This window comes from Oreochromis niloticus, linkage group LG16 (assembly GCF_001858045.2).
Source record: "Oreochromis niloticus isolate F11D_XX linkage group LG16, O_niloticus_UMD_NMBU, whole genome shotgun sequence".
Taxonomy (NCBI): domain Eukaryota; kingdom Metazoa; phylum Chordata; class Actinopteri; order Cichliformes; family Cichlidae; genus Oreochromis; species Oreochromis niloticus.
The window spans coordinates 6792622-6805225 of NC_031987.2; the positions used below are offsets into that span (position 1 = coordinate 6792622).

The 12604-nt window shown below is 38.7% G+C and overlaps 1 long non-coding RNA gene across 4 annotated transcripts; it reads left to right on the plus strand.

Moving 5' to 3' along the window:
• Positions 1–560: 560 nt before the first annotated feature.
• On the plus strand, positions 561–5063 carry LOC109197375 (uncharacterized). 4 transcript variants are annotated; one of them, XR_003216739.1, is made up of 9 exons: positions 575–626; positions 1363–1423; positions 2486–2668; positions 2767–2880; positions 3035–3240; positions 3358–3480; positions 3937–4126; positions 4231–4331; positions 4491–5063. It is a non-coding gene; the product is annotated as an uncharacterized LOC109197375 (long non-coding RNA). The 4 variants fall into 4 exon arrangements; XR_002058494.2 differs by lacking the exon at positions 1363–1423 and having other exon boundaries at positions 561–626; positions 4474–5063; XR_002058493.2 differs by lacking the exon at positions 1363–1423 and having other exon boundaries at positions 561–626.
• Positions 5064–12604: the final 7541 nt, after the last annotated feature.

A 12604-nucleotide genomic window follows, 5' to 3' on the forward strand; every position in this document is an offset into this window, starting at 1 on the left:
TCGCCTATATCCCCGTGTCCAGTCAGTGTCTGTGTCTGCCCTGGTCCCACGTCTCTGTTCAACACGTTCTCACTCCCAACTCGTCAAATGTGTGACGCATGGTCAGGCTCCCTCTGCTTCACTTATCGACGCGCAGGGTACCCCCTCGCGTCGAGAATTGACGTGCAGGGTCCTCTCATTGAATACTATGCTACTCCCTAATCGTTGTTTATCGACGAAAAGAGATTTCCGCGCAAGAGCCTGTTGTTCGTATATTTATATATTTCCGAAATCACATTGTAGTGACGTATACTGAACACAATATATTATATAATGTAAACAACTACCTGAGAAACAGCAGATACAGCAGATAAATTAATTATAGGCTATTACTTTTGCATTTATGGAGGGAGAGTTGTATGCTGGGTAATGGCACAGCTAGCGACTTTATTCACCCGCTTCGGCTGTTATCAGTCCATACAATGGGCGTTATTAGCACAAATCAGTCCCATAGATATGGGCCATCCACCTGCTAGATTGTTCAGAAGGTTGTTCTCATCCATCCAGATGGAGGATCACTAACAGGAGCGTGGGAAGACTCCAGAATCCACTCTGGCTGGAATCCGGTGGATACAGCTGTGTTACAGGTAAGACCATTTAAACGGACAGCATTTATAGAATGACTATTAAAATTCAGCGAGTGTCAATAATGTTAATGTGCTTATTTAGTAATACACCGAGTGCTAATATAACAGCTTTAAGATGCATTTGTAGATATTATTACGTGTTTAACCGTCTTTATGGTGCTAGCTTAAAGTTACGGTGTAAACGTTAGCTTATATTGTAGTAAAGCTGTTACTGTTTAAACGATGTTAGCACAGAAATATTAGCTTCTGTCATGACTGATGAAGTTACTAGTTAATAAAGTTTCCAGTAAAGTGATTAATCGCAGCCACAGATTGACAGTAAATATTCCGATTAGCTTCAATGCATCTATAATGAATATGTGCAAGTTTCAGTGCTTCGTTTAAACTGTATGATACTTATACTGACCCAGGGTCAGTGTAAAATACAATCCTAGCTGTGTGAACAAAGCCTGGCTCCTTTAATCCTGCATGACAAACCTCAGGATGCAGGTTATTATTACTCTTTCCTGCTGGCACACCTGTCACACCTGAGAGTCAGCTAGAAACTTACAGTGACGTGGACATCATGCAAAGACTGCCAGACTCTGTAATACTGTAAATGATCAGTGCCTCAGGTTAACACTAAACTTTAAACAGTCCCTCTGTGTCTCTGTGTGTGCTGAACATCTGGAATCAGATTGAGTCAGGCTGCATCAGCTGAATCTGTTATTTGTAAATATCAATATTTTTTATTCAGGTGTGGGGATAATATGTAAGACTGCAGTGAAGAGATGCACCAGATTAATCCCTGGCCAAAGGTATCGTACTTAAATCAGACTACTGATCCAGCCACATCAGCCTTTTGTGAGGTCTGTTTAAAGTAGACTTAAAATGAACTGCAGGTTCCTGAGAGGTGGACTGTGAGCACAGAAACACATGTTCATACATACAACTGCAGCAAGCTTACATTAATTTTAAATAGATTTGTTACTCTGATGTCTGTCTCTGTGTTAGTCCTCTGACAGACTGGTACCTGTCCAGGTGTGCTCTACCTATGACTACTGGGACAGGCTCTAGCTCCTGTAATAGAAATTTTCTATTATTCTCATTTAAAGTATTTAAGTGCTTATGCATATGCTTAGTTGTGACACTGTTATAGACTGTTCAGTGAAAGTTTCTAAAACTAGATGAACTTACTTCAGCATCAGCAGTTTGAGAAAACAACTCCCTTTACAGGTGCTGATAAGGCCAAGGGCACAAAACAGCTTAACCGTTGATCCGTTAGGTTTCATAGCGAGACGTGTGAAGTGTGGTATGATCAGTTTGTAACTTCCTCTCTCTTTCTTGGAATGCAAAGAGGAGTGTGAGCACCACTTCTGTGGCAGAGCTGACATGACTGTGAACTTAGATGTTTGATGTGTGTTGGCTCTCCTGCACGCAGTAATAAATAGCTTGATCACAGCAGATTTATTTACAAAATTCCACAACGCCCCCCCACCCTCCCACTGTGAACCTGAATTGAATATTCAGAAGAAAATGAATGGATAGACTGACATTTGTTTAAATACTTCTAGAAATCTGAGCTGTTGGTGTGTCCTTGGATTGTGTGGTAATAATATTAGAGCTGGCAATCTTTCTTACTGAATCTCTACTCTGAGTCATGCTACCTGAGATTAATTCTATGTTTACCTGACAGCCTGGACAAATGTGCTGTGTGAAGAATGTAAATCAAATCAGATCTTAACTGCTTACATTTAAGGAGCCTGGTCATATTTAATTGTAATATGAACCAATGATTTTCTGATTGCTGATTCTAAGAGAGTCTTTGTGGAAATCCTGTTTGGCTTTTTGTCATTTTACTTCTCTTTTCTGTTTTCCAGAACAGTTCGCCACAGTCGCTGTCCACATGGGTCAGTGGGACCAAGCAGCACTCTGCTAATGTGTGGACTCTGACCAGCAACATCCAGCAAGACCCAGACAGCGTTTTCTATCTCCCAGCTGGAGTTTTTTGTTTGTCTGTGACTGGAGAGTCAGATTTTTGTTGAAGCTGGAGGAACAGAGAGGTAAGTCAGTTTGCAGAGATCCCTCCCACCCTGGCTTTTATGTGGCAGATTTCTTATCTGAAACAGTAATATTTCAGTGACTGCTGCTTATACCACAGGTTAATACACGCTACTGATCCCTGATGGGAGAATCATCACCTCTGCCAACAAAGAAGCCTGGTGGATGTTTGTTTGCAGTCTGATGATGGGACATCATGCTCTGCATCTTCAAAGTTTGTCTCTTGATTATTATTCATACACAGTAATGTGAATTATGCTTATATCTAGCATAACTGGACCAACCTGGTGCTCTTCATTTATGGAGGCTGTTGAGTCTGAATGTTGGATGTTGTGTATCTCTTGTTCTCTGGGCTTTGTTGTCCTCAGTCTTTTTGCAGGATCAGAAAACAAAACCAGGATGACCATAAATGTTTCTTCTCCAATTGGATGATGATAAGACTGTGACACGGGATGCCACCTTTAGTCTTGTGATGAAGCAAAGCTCAGGAAGAAGTGTGATTAAATGGTACCCACATGTGTGCTGCTGAGAAGGATGTACAGGGGCACCTGCAGCCAAATCCAAGCCGCCTCAGGTTAGTTGTAGTTGCAGAATGCTATAGGACTGAGACAGCTGAGGCATCAAATGTTTGATTAAACGGATGAAAAAGAGAAGTTTCTTCCCTGTAATTATCATTTTTTAAAATCTGTAGCAACTTCAGGTCTGTCAGCGTGCTGAGGTCACAGAAACAAGAAAAGCAGCTTGACTTCAGAGTGTTGTTTACAGTTTTCTGTCATCATGATCTCCCCTGAAGTTTATCACTATTAGGCAAGCAGTAAGTCCACAATACTGTAATGATGATTCTGACTTTGGTCACGGTTGCATAATATTTTAATAATATACAATTATTTTTTGTAATTCATATTTTTTCTGTTAATCAAAAATTTAGTTTGTGAAATTTGTATTTGAGAATGCAGAATGTGACAATATATTTTTGTTCAGTATTTAATTTCTTTCAGTTGCAATTGTTAAATCAAAAATAAATAAAAATATATTCTAATTTAGCAAACTAATTTATCAAAAATATATATACATATATCTGTATTAGTTTTTATACATTAATTTGACACCTGTATTGAAAATACCATATTGTATTCATACAGAATCAGTTTGGTATCATTGTTTGTCTGATTGCTGAAACTAAGAGCTAGTTTTGATCTAAAGTATCCAAAGTTGAGCTCTGTTTCTTCACCCTTGTGTGTGTGATATGTGATTTCCTACATGCTGACAGAGCAGAGCAGCAGTTTGTGCTCACAGATGGTGACGGTGTGGAGAGACGGTGGTGTTTCCTCAGAAGAACTAGCAGAGTCACAAAGGACACGAGTCCTTCTCACCACCTTGACTTGTTGATCAGTGGATACACTTGTCTCCCCTTTAAAGGAGACACTCTTAGAGAGAGACGATCAGAGTCATCCTTAAATGTTAGTGCTTTCAAATACACAAACATTTTTAAAGGACAAAAACGAACATCCAACTTTGACTGTAATACAATTAAATCTTTGCATGTATGTTTTCAAACTCTCAGATGGGCAGGATATCACTATTGGACTGTCTAACCTGCAGGAGCAGCACTGAATGACCACCACACATGATCAGTTCCTGCAACATTCAGCAGCTCTGCTTTTGGTAAGTAGAGTTACCTAACTACAGTAACTTTAAAAACATGATATCCATTTCTAACAGCCTGGTTACTTCCTGTCAGTTATTTTAGAAACCATGTGGTCACCTGACCTAACACTGTTTCTTCTTCTTCTCCTTAATGTTGAAGTGTCAGATGTCCAACAGCTGGAGAGGAAACTACACCAGTGTACTGGGATGTTTCACCAACACGTGCCAGACGCTGTTCCTTCATGGTGACATCACCAGAGACGGCCCGCCCACCTCAGGACCTCGCCATTGATCATGATGATTTTAATGATGACAGCGAGCGGAACTAAGACTGTAAAAATCAGAATGTTTAGATGCTTTCTAATTATTAATGAATACTGAGAGCCTCTTTCTGTGTTTTGTCTGTTTTGGGTTTTTTTTACCTCATTTGTTACTAACAAAGTTCACCAAACTCACACAGTTTACATTCTGTATGTTTCCATCTTTACCAGCCACAGTCTACCCGCAATTAAGAAAATAATCCTTAGAAATTGTCGTTTTTCTCTTTTGTAATTTTGTAATTCAGTGAATATACTGCGCTGCTTCCTTTAATTGCGTCTCACATTGCTTTAAGTTTTTCCAGTGTCCAGTTATTTTTTACTGTTGTTTGAATTCTCTGTATGTTTGACCCTGTAGACTGTTTGATGGACTGCTTGTCTTCCTGTTTGTAACCGACGCCTGTTTTTGACTAAAGATTTGGATTTCTGACTTTAACACAGCCTCTGCGTGTCCTCCCTTTGTGTCCTCCTCCTCTGTGAATGTGTTGCATGTGTCACAGATTAACACCTTTCCCACAGTGAGTTGCATCAGCATTCATTCACAGCACATTTCAGAAGGATTCAGAAGGATTCAGATTAATACAGTGATCTTATAGTCAGAATTATCCTGACAGAGTGCCACTGTAAATTATCTTTCATCAGGTCAATTTTAAAGTTCAGTATTTCAAAGCAGGAGTTATGAAGAATCATATTGGCATTAGGACTGTAACAATATGTACTAACAAAGTCAAAGTTTTTTAATTATGCTAGAATATTGGAAGACAATCAGCTTTTAGTGTTTTCTGCATATTAATTATACTGACACAGAGACGGTGACCCTAACTGTACAGAAGTATACTAAACAACTGACAATCTAACAAACATTACTGGCCTGAGCCATCATGCACAGTGAGTCTGATCCTGTGCTGTGAGAGTCTGATAAGCATGTTTCTGGTCAGTTTGGAAGAAATAACATCACAATGTCGATCTTTTTTTCAATATTCCTTCTCTTTTACAACATAAACTGTGATCAAAGCTACTTATGTTCACAGCATGTAATAATACTGACAGTCCAGGGCATTGTGGTCTGTTGAGCTAGGGTTAGGGTTAGCAATTCAGACATATGTAATCAGTCTCTTGCTGGATATAACAAACACCTAGGAATTCATATTATAATTTGATTTTCATGAAATATTCATATTCAGTATCAGTCATTTTATATTATAACCACGTATCCACCCAGGCTCATGGTGGGGCAGGGCTCTGTCCTGGGATGCTTGAGTGAAAGGTAATGTACACCCTGACCAGGTATCCAGTCTGTCAGAATTGTTTTCAATATTTGGTTCTAAAATATGAGTGAAAACAAAAATCCAACTAGGATTCTTGCATATGATGAATGAAGTCTGTCTTTGACTGTATTGTCCAGCTGATCCATCAAACCCCCAGCAGGTGAACCTTATCATGACATAACACAGTAACAATGTAAAAAATTAAACAGCAACAGTGTAAATTTAAAGTGCATTTTAAACTCCTCTTCAATAAATTATATGGATGTGCAGTGAGTCATTCAGGACTGTAAAACGTGAACTACAGAACCCAGAGTCTTCACCATTAAATCTGTGGTTGCTTCATTTTTCTATCCTATCTCAGATACTTTAAAGGTTTTAGTTAAGTTGCATTCTCATGGTGAGGCAAAGAGCTTTATGTGTGTGCGTGTGTGTCATGAACGGCTGTAAAAGCCCTTTATTACAGAACAAAGCGGGTTTGAGTTCGAGTTACGGCAGACTGTCGCCACTTCTAAACGGAACGCAGCCTTCCTACGGCGGACAGCTAACAACAGGAATCGGACGCGCAACCACCATAGCAACAGCCTAGCATGACTTTAAAAACATATTCTGGCTTCATAACTATCAAAAACGTGAAATGATTTGTAAAGCATGAAAGTGTTACAGCTGCAGAGAGCTATGGCGGTATCTTTGGAAGCTGTTTACATAGCTAATAATATACGATGTAACCATGGAGACAGTCAGTCACGTGAGCTAGCGGTGCATGTTTACTACAGTGAATAAGGTGATTGTGTGCACAGCGTCCACACGCTGCAGAGGGTAAAGACATTACTTCAGTATTGTTTTCTATTTATATATGTTTGCCTTCTGTTGACCATCACCTCAGGTTCACCATTACAGTTTCAGCATACAAATGCACACTGTCTAAATGTGAACACATTCAAAAAAATCATGTCTCAGAAATAAGCACAGCTGTTCGTGTTTGTCATTATAGTTTTATTTGTAAGAAAATTGTGAACTTCAAATTGTGTATCAAATCAAAGAACATTTGACAAGTCTGAGTCATTCCTTTGCCCTATGAGAGCTGGAATAAATATATATCCTGACAGTTACAGTTGAAACAGTAGAGACAGGTAGAAATGGGATCAGATTAATCTTTGCTTAGTCAGACACGTCCTGTGTTGGCCTTAACCCAAATTTCCCTCGGGGTCAACCTTCAGGATCAATAAAGTTTTATTGAATTGAATTGAATCATATTAAAAACAAACAATAGCACGATTTGCATCCATTTCCAAATTGTAGTCAAGCAGCCCACTCTCATAAATAGGTAACAGAAATGTCTCTAATGTAGACGTGTACAGTCTAGTGTAAGCATTAAAAGACCATAAAGGAAACACTAACATTTATGTGAAACTAATTGTAATAAAAATGAGCAGGTGATTTACAGATTATAAGAAAGAATCTGAAAACAACACTTTTTTGGTCTAAGTGGTCAAAGTAGACAACAGAACTGATGTTCAAGAACAAACCGTAGCTGCACTGATATTACACATCTCCATTGTTGTGGTGAACAGACATGTTGCTTTTAAAACCACATGCAGTGTGTGACCATGACTGTCCACTGAGACCATGAACGCCACTTCGCTGAAGCATTCTTTTCTTCTTCTTGCCATCAGAATGGAAGCAGACAGAGCACGAGCTGCTTTGATCTACTGAAAGGAAAAAGCAGAACATATGAGCTGAAACCATTAAGATAGAAACAATCGTTCAATGCAGTGTCTCACGTAGCTTAGCCTGTTACAACTGTTGATACAAGCTCAGTACAGTTAACACAGGGAACTCCAGTGTGGGAACTAGTGGCTTTAGGTTGATAGTCATTTAACTTTCATGCATTCATTCATTTAATTCAGGAGGAAGAAATGTCAGGTTGGTGCAGGCTGGTTACATGCATTTGGTCCCATGCTGTCTTTAACCAAATGACTTGGTTCACTTATGGCTGGGCTGTATGTGGGTTAATTGGGCAGGAGTACCTGTCCTCTGTTAGCTTAGAAGGTTTCTCCATAAACAGAGCTTCTAACTCTTATAGCTTTTAGCACATCTGTAGCTGTGCAGGCTGACAGGTTTTTGGTGGCTCTTTCTACCCCACACTGGTGTGAGTGTGTAAATACCCCCACTAGTTCTTTTGGGTTGCAGTTAACTTGGGAGGAAGGGGTGGGTCTGCCATGACTAGATGAATAAAAATGATCTGGGATACATAAATTTCATAATGCATGCATATATCTCTATCAATTGAACCTGGCCTGAGGGCTGCCATTTTTTACATTCAGTTATTTCTCTTAGAAACGTTGGATCTAAATAATGAATGTGTTACAGTTAAAGTGACACTGGTCAGTGCAAATGGCTCATTGGGACATAGAAACCTTTATATTAGATACCATCACCTGATATCGAGTGTCAAACAATATCAAAGCTGTAAAGCTGTTTACAGTCAGAATGTATAAAACTATGATTGTAAATAAATTCAAACAAGTGAGCTTTTCTCTTCGTGCTGAATATCAACACTGTGATTTCTCAGACTGTAAGATAGAATTTACTAAATGGTTGATATACATGAAAAATATGTCCATAATCACAAATGACCATGAGAGCCAGTAGAATTAATTCAACTGGACACTCAAAGACGTCCTTAAATGCTCTTTAAGTGGCAGAACAAATGAACAAACAGTTAATCGCTTACTTGAGATGAAATCTGCTCAGCTACTTTGAAAACAGCTTCTAACTGGTTGGTCCTTTAACAGGATGACTGCTCAGGGTAAGGCCATCATGCAGTCCAGCAACCTTTATGGTCCTGCTTTGATTCACCAGGAACTATTAGGGAAACCTTTCAGCGCCTCCTGTGAAGACACAGGCATAAACACAAACATTTATTAACATGTTCCACAGTCTTCCAGTTTGATTTTCTCATCCTGTGGACAACAACGTACAGAGATGCAGGTTTATGTTAACTTTTGTAAGGTTTCTTTACTGAACATATCCAGCTGCAGCTCCACTGTGATCCTGAACTGGATAAGCGCTTAAGAAAATGTGTCAATAAATGGACAAACATCAGCTTACTATATTATCCAAACAGACTGGACCAATAATGCTTCACTGAGTTAGAGACTTTAACAGACTCTTCTATGTAAGAATGTCTCGTGCTGATGGACCTACAAACTTGACAACAAAGGTTTTCAGACTACATGTAGCTGTCCTCTATGTCAGCTAACACATTTACATTCATGTCACATTTCTGCTTTCTCATTTTATCATTATTACTTACATTTGATTGGATACCTTGAGTTTGTAAAAGATCAGATTACATAATTGGGATACATTCAATACAATTCATGTATCCAATTCAGGGTTGCGGGAGGATGAAGCCTATCCCAGCTGATACAGGACAAAGACAGGCTGCTAGTTATCGCAGGGCTAAGACAATACGTGTAACAGAAAATCCACTTAGATTTTGATATTTCTAATAATAATCATAATTATGACTATTATTGAAATATTATTTAAAGGTTTCTCTATAAATACATTTGAATTTTTTTATAACCCCTAGATATAAACCTGAGCTGTTTCAGATCTCTGACCTCAGTGACCAGGCTGTGTCCTCACTGCAGCTCCTCTTGGAATACGTCTGCTTCTTGTCTTCCCCCAGTGATGACCGCCTGCCCTAATATCACGTACTGTACCTGAGGAACAAAACAGGACAAACACTTGCCTTCATTAAGAAGTACATTCATACAGAGATAATCTATGGAAACACACTAGTTCACCCTTTGGAGGAATCAGTTCCTGTGAAACATTTCTGTAAATCAACATCGTGGAGAATGAAATGACTTCTTCAGGTACTCAGCAGTTCCACACTGACAAATGAAACTTCTGTGGAAGAAGAATCAGGATTTTTTTGATTTCCAATCCAGTTAAACTATTAAGGTGAAGTAGGAGTCCTCATCTTTGCTCTTCTGAAATCTTTGTTAAACAACAACAAACTAAATTAGTAACAAAATACAGCTGAGTAGAGGCTTTACAAATCACAGCAGCCATAATTAATTAATTAATAAATAAATGTAATTTAATTGTCAAATGTTTCTGAGCGTCTTCACCTGCTTTTAACACATTAAAGTCCCACAGTCAATGCAGCCTGACTCAATCCTCAAGTGTGTTAAGCTTTTTACACATTTTTCAATGTTTACACATTTTCTTACACATGTTTGTTAAAATTCACACAAAATGTGTTAATAGTGTAACAACACATTTTTTGTGTCATTTTTTACACATCCTTTCTAAGAGTGTATTTGAAAAAAAATCAAGATGACAATTTAGTCATCAGTACTGCCTTTAAAGCAGCAGCTGTCTTTCTCTGCATTACACTAAACTGAATTGTTCGGATGCTCAATTTGACATTAACGTTAAAGAGCAGTTACATTCTTAAAGTTACAGAAAGAACACACGTCGCATGACTACTATTTCTTTTCTCGTTTTCAGGCTTGTTTCAGCCTCTTTCAGCTCTGAAACACAATGATTTGTTGTTCCACACCGCAGTCAGCTGTGTTGGAACTCTGCATGCAGCACAGACAGGAGGAAAAAGTCGACCTACAAATGAGAAAATCGACTTATGCGACTTGGTCTTTGGATAGTTTGTGCTTCCTCTATGAGAGTTACAAAAATTACGTTGTCGATGAGTGGAGATTTAATTTCATCATTAGCAGCACTGTTTCTGCACTTTGCCACTTTTTACAAAGGGCGTTGCAAATCATCTTTAAGGGCCTGTGAGACTCTTTTAAGAGATTTACATGAACTTCATCCTCCATTTCAGCCAAGATTTTGCTGGTAAGCCTCTTGGAGATGGCTTTAACTTCTTGCAAACTGATGACTTCACCTGATTTTCTAACCAATCGCCTAACCAGGAATTGCATACCCATTTCCAAATATAATCTGTTTCTTTCTCTATTTTCTTTCTCTCTATTGGAGTTCCAGTTTCTTTGGTTTCTGTTGTTTTCTGATTGTATTGAAATGTTTTTCCTGTCAATACAAGCGTTACAAGTATGATTATGACTTTTTTCTTCTGTATTTGTCACATTTCCGGGCATTACATTTTCTTTAGGCTCTGAAATAAAAGCTGAATCACTCCTACCTGTGTTGCTGCTATTGTTTTTGAATATGCACTTCTTTGCTCTCTCTTCGTTAGTTTGGCTGCCTCTTCTATCAAAGTTACAACAATTATGTTGTCAATTAGTGGAGATTTAATTTCATCATTAGCAGCACTATTTCTGCACTTTGCCATTTTTTACAAAGGCCGTTGAAAATCATCTCTGGGAGCCTGTCAACTCTATTAAGAGATTTACAGAAGTTGATCCTCCATTTCAGCCCAGATTTGCTGGTAAGCCTCTTGCAGATGGCTTTAACTTCTTCCAAACTGATGACTCCACCTGATTTTCTAACCAATCGCTTAACCAGGACTGCCATACACTTTTCCAACCTAAATCTGTCATTTCTGCTGCTTTCTTTCTTGTCTATTGGAATTCCTGGATCACTCCTGCCTGTGTTGGTTTCTGTTGTTTTTGAATATGCGTTTCTTTGATTTCTTATCATTAGTTTGGCTGCCTCTTCTATAAAGGTTACCACAATTGTGTTGTCAATAAGTGGAAGATTTAATTTCATTATTAGCAGCACTGTTTCTGCACTTTTCCACTTTTCACACAGGGCTTTGAAAATCATGTTGTAGAGCTTGTTGAAGTCCACTATGAGAATCTCATCAAATTGATCCTCGACTTCAGCCCAGAACAAATCCGCATATTTCCCTCGATGAAGGAAAGATGACGAGCATGAAGCGATCGACTCGAACAGGCAAGTTTTCATGTTTGAAAAGTCCGTGTTTTATGTTTTTGAACTCAGCTTCAACAGTGGCTGAACTTGCTGTGATGCTGGTGCTTTGGAAGAGAGGGACCATTAATACAAGAGGGACCCAGCCTCCTGAACATCCTGAAAGAGCTTTGTGACTTAGAAAGACAACAACAAACAATATGCACACATTAGACGAGGGTTAAGAAGAGTGATGCTAGAATGAAGAGGCAGAGGGCGATTCGACGAGACTGAGACGGTGCTACAGTTGTTTATTTATCATAAACTTCACTATTTCATTAATTATTTCATGGTTTCTTTGCATCTTCATCTGTAGTACTTCCACATCGTGTATGCTCCCTGTGTTTGCTTACATTAAAATACCAGTACTAATGACCAGAGCATAGAATGCAGCTTTTCATATTTAACATATATTTTGAAAGCACAAGACAAATCACAAACTGCTTTTAATTTAGGTTTTTATTTTCATTTGTTTTATTTTTCAGTTCTTGATTTGATGGTGATGTGATGCTATATTACATTTAGATTCAGTTGAATTTAAGATGTTTAATATAGCATCAAATCACAACCGTCTCCTCAAGTTGCTTTATACTGTAGATAGAGACCCTACAGTAGCAGCAAGAAAACCCCATTAATGAATAATCCCTTATGAGCAAGCACTTGGCGACAGTGGGAGGAAAAAACTACCTGTAACAGGCAGAAACTCCGGCAGAACCAGGCTCAGAAGGGACGGCCATCTGCCTCGGCCGTTGGGGGTGATGGTAACGATAATACGAAGAGACACGGTGAAGAATATTTCTCA